Genomic DNA, 5,076 nt, shown 5'->3' on the forward strand with positions numbered 1-5,076 from the left:
TGATTTTGGTGTGTGGACTTAGAATTTGGAGATGTTTGAATGCTGTAGAAATGACGTTTTGTCCGTTTTACTGTTCTTAAATATGAAATTTTGACTCTTTTTCAAGATTTTCTCCTTATTTGATTAAAAGTTATCCAGATTCTTGTATAGCACAAATCGGTTAACCTCCAGTCCCAAGCCAGTATGACTCTCATTTGATGCCTAGCTGGTATGACCCTGATTAACTGATTTGTCCTGTTCGGAATTCATGTAATACAAGGTTGGACTAAGGTGTGATTTAAAACCAAATCTCTTAAGTCAATAATCACTTAGAATATGAATGTATTGAATGGCTCGAATGGATTGACATACTCTGTCGATCCTGTTGACACAACACGGACTATAGTCTATAGCTATCATATATATAGCTTGAAAATAGCACAAGCTGGTTAGTCGATCCAAAATCCGTTATCAGGTCGGCGATAGGAGACTGTGATTTAAATTGGATCTAGCTAGTCGGCGTTCTGCTGAAGTAGGGTTTACAGATATCTGATTACCGTGAAATTTCGGAATCGGGAACGGGAACGGGAATGACCTTCGGGAACGGAAATATTCCCGTCTGATTTCAGGAATCGGGAGCGAGAATTCCCGGGAAAATTCCCGTTTTTGAAAAGCGAGGAGGAGTTGAATATGTATTCCAAAAAATTTAGGGAGAGGCGTTTGCGATTGTCCTTCACCCTGCTCCTTACCCTCTGAATACGTCATTAATTCAACAAGGTTTAATATCTCAAAAAATGCGCCTCTTCACCTAACACTGAGTATAAACTTCCCTACCAATAATACCATCTATTCAAATGCAAACGTCTATGAATCTCATCATTAGAAGCTACAAAGAAAAAAGTTCTCATAATTTAAAAATTTGTATATTTTTGATCGAAAAACAGACAAATCCATTGTTTACTATGAGAAATCTATGAGAAAAGAAAGAAATCCTTCACAAATTTTTATCCTTTTCGTCCTTTTCCTACTCTCATAAATAATAGTAATACAACTCCATTGTTTGGCTTGGTTGTGTATCAATGCGGACAATAGAGACTCCTTTTCTTCTGATGATATGCAAGTGATTTCATTCAATGGAAGGGATTTGAACACAAAATCAATTTATTATTTTTCATATTTTTTGATGTCTTTATATCCATAAGAATTTCACCTTTCCCATCATTAGACGAGGGCCATAAAATGACAATGCCGAAAAAAATTTATGTGTGTGACAATAAGAAAGGATTGCAAATTTCAATTGCAAATAGACACATCTTGCAGGTCATAAAGGAAGGAACTAAGGTATCTTTTACTAACAGAAGCCAAAATTTTTATGGCTATTCATTGACGCAGAAAAATATAAAAATATTAAAAAAAAAAAACCTCAAAAGACTTCCGACTGAATATTCTTGTGGATTTTATTATTGTTGGACTTTCTTTTTATTTATTGTCGCAGATATTAAAGAGTATTGAGATTTTCAGTTGAGGAATTCACTCGAGTGGAAAGTTTTAAGTGTCTCTATGCTATTGATGATGCTATTTTGGTAATTTATGGGTTTTTGGTGGGAATCTGAGGAGTAAATTGCACACAGAATCATTTGATTGAATTGAGAATTTAATGAAAATTTCAGCAAAAAGTTATTAAATTTACTATGAATTGCCAATGAAATTTTGCCGATAATTGAACATCATATGAATTTCTTTACTAGGAATTGATGAATGACAAATCCACCTATTTGATTTAAATATTTTTTAATACTGAAGGAACCTGAGCCTAATTCAGGATGACCATTTTCATGTCTTGCTCTCCTCAGCTTCTTGGAAGGAAGCAGACTGCGGCCAGTGATATAGCAAATTTTAGGCGTCATCTGAGAGAAGTCTTGGATCACAATTGATCTATACGGCCAGCAGAAGTAGCTCTTAAACCTCAATATTCAACAATCTTTTAATGATTCAAGTCATATAAAATTTGAGTCAACTTCGAGCACTTCTCTTAACTTCTTCTTCATGATTTAAGTATCAATCACAATTCAACATACTTCAAATCATCCTCATCATCATCTAATCATGTAAATAACACTCCAAAAACTACTCAACACTCACATAATAAATCAATAAAGTCGTCCCATTCAACATAATAATTTGATTAATCCTTTCCCACTCATCCACATTTCTTAATGGTTTCTTTATTTAAATTTTGTATGCTGTGAAGGTTGAAGGTTGTACAATGAAAAGCCACTCAACACATCGTATCATGATACTCCAAAAAATAAGAGTAAAGAACCGACCACAGTCGACCGACATAATCTTTATTGTCGTTATAAATAACAAAATCATTTATAATATGGCACCCATAAAAGATGTGTTGTTGATACACAAATAAGCGCCGTTGGATGAATGATGATCGAAAAGGAATAAAATTAGAATAATAGAAGGAATTAGCCTTAAACGATTGACTCGAGTCATCATTAAATGATGGTTAATTTAGAGGCATTATTAATGAATCTTTTATTCAAATTATTGTAAGGGATTCTTATTGGGAAGAGATGATTTGAATATTCAATATGTAGGCCAAGTGCGCGGCATGAGAGATTTTTTTATTGGATATTGGATATAGCTGTGAATAAAATATTGAAAAAGGTGTAGAATTTAGAGTACGACTGGAGGGCATATGGTCAGTCATATGGAAGGGTAATTGATTTTTGGAATATTTTTGAAGCAGTTTTGTGTGCTGTAAAGTCCTTAAACTCCTAAAATGAACCCCTACCAGGACAATCCTAGTTTAAACCACAAGATAGCTATCGATGAGCTCAAAACCACTTTTTAGACATTAAAATCCAATATTTTAAACAAATCTAATTAAATAAATCAAATCTAGTCTATAAATAATTAAAACTTCATCATTTTAATACCTTTAATTCTCAGAATCAGCTCAATTTACATAAAAGGGCGCAGCCTACACACCAGAAACAAACGAATTATGTTTAATAAATTAAACGAGCTATTAAATTCACATAAATTATGAAAAAACATTTTCTAACTTCAGCATCTATCATAATTAGCAGGCAGAATCTGCTTTAGCAATTAACTGTCATTGATAATTCTCCTACGCACACAAACAAAAAATCTCAAAATTATGCGTTAATTGATTTACGATCAGAACTGAATTAAATTGCATGGTAATTAATGTTTTATTTATTTTAATCTTGCTAAATGTTTCCTGTAGATGGATATTCTTTTTATTCTTGAGAAATTGTTGCTATGTTTTTGTTATGAAAACTAGTCACGTTCAGATGAATGATTTATAAAGTTCAAGATTGAGTAATGGAAAGGGAAAGGATCGGTTTGTTGAGATTTGTTTTGTAGATTTATTGTCGATGTGATTTTCATATTTTACGTAAATGGCTGTAAGTGGAATGAATTTTTAATTTCTAGGGAACTGTAATCTCAAATGTAAATTCAATACTGTATTTTAGTCTCATCTAGCAAGGGACGTACTCAAATGCAGGGGAGTGAATGGAATTGGGTGCGATCCGACGTTCAATACGGCGTTCAATACGAACTATTATGCCGCTACCAAGAGCCAGACACTTGAATGTATTGTACTGTACTTACTGAACTAACTCTATCATTGGAGTGTCTAACTCTGGGCCCCTACATCCGTTAAATCCGATCGCGAAGCTGATGTAGTGAGAAGAATTAAACTGAACAGGCTCCGTTGGGCAGGACATGCTCTAAGGAGATCTGCAGAAGCTCCATTAAATAAGGTCTTAACGTCAAATTCTGTTGATGACAAAAGAGCCTGAGGAAGACCTAAGAACACATAAAGAGAAGCTCCTGATAGAGAAAGTACGGCATTTGGTATCGGCGATAAGAAGACAGAAGCCAGTGATAACGCCAGCTTTAAAAAACATCTAAGGGAGATAATGGATCACAATTGATCAGTACAACCAGCGAATAACAAGAACAATCCATCAAGTCCAATCCCCAAAATCTCGATAACATTAAAATTCACAATTAGAAGACATATAGACGTCCAAACACATTATCTACTCCACAAAAAGCAATAATTCTTCCTCATTTCCTTCATTTAATTTTATTTTGACACGATCTCTCATATCAGATCTTATACTTTGCACTAAAGTTGCATTTCAATTCTGCAGTCTTGACATACCGCGTGAATTAAACAGTGCAAAAAGAAAGGCACAAAGAGAACCAGTTTCATTCAACAGGCAAACACTTGAGCGTTAATTGAATTTTTATTTGCTCTCGAAAATGTGAGATGAAGTCATATTTAAAGACTTTATGTCAGTAGAAATTTGTTTTGCCATTTTGCAAGTGGAATTTAGAGCTGGGATTTTTGGAAGTCAATTTTTGATTTCATTTTGAGCGTATATATTTAAGATTGATTCATAGAGAGTGATTTCTCACGAAATGAGAAAAGAGAAAGGAATAAGAAGAAGAAATTATGCTCACAATCTATAAATAGAGCATTTTGCCAAAATGAAAACATCCAATTATGAGTAGTTGTAGCTCAATTGGAAGCAACGAGAGTTTCCGTAGTGTAGGGGTTATCACGCGAGTCTAACACACTCGAGGTCCCCGGTTCGAGACCGGGCGGAAACAGTTGTTACTTTTTTTGTAAATTTTTACTTTTTTTTCAAGAATTTTTTTTTTATAATTTCAAATTTTCAAAAGCCGTTAAAATTTTAAATTTTTTTTTAACCTCAAGTGAAATGCGCTTTATAAATCAACTTTCCCATGTAAATCCTCAACAACCTCAAACATTTTTTGATTATCTAAAGATCTCTTAAAATCGACTTAGTTGATGATCACATTTATTGGTGCTTAATATTGGTTTTTAAGTGTCCTCATCAAAAAAATAAGTCCAGAGGATAAAAAAAGTCTTCAGCAACAATGTTGCACATGATTATGTGAATTTCATGATAAAAATGACTCTTTATAGTCGCATATAACATGAAAGAACAAACGCCATTTAGGAGCAGGTTTGAATTTGCGTGTAAGCAATGTCATATTCAATCCTTTGACTTCTCTCGT

General features: G+C 33.6%; 1 non-coding gene across 1 annotated transcript; it reads left to right on the forward strand.

Moving 5' to 3' along the window:
* The first annotated feature begins 4,571 nt into the window (after nt 1-4,571).
* TRNAV-AAC (transfer RNA valine (anticodon AAC)) lies at nt 4,572-4,644 on the forward strand. Its single transcript has one exon. It is a non-coding gene; the product is annotated as a tRNA-Val (tRNA).
* The last annotated feature ends 432 nt before the right edge of the window (nt 4,645-5,076 follow it).

The sequence above is a fragment of the Chironomus tepperi genome, unplaced genomic scaffold, assembly GCF_022539635.2.
Source record: "Chironomus tepperi strain 1889 unplaced genomic scaffold, CSIRO-AGI_Ctep_v1 contig_359, whole genome shotgun sequence".
In the NCBI taxonomy this organism is placed as follows: domain Eukaryota; kingdom Metazoa; phylum Arthropoda; class Insecta; order Diptera; family Chironomidae; genus Chironomus; species Chironomus tepperi.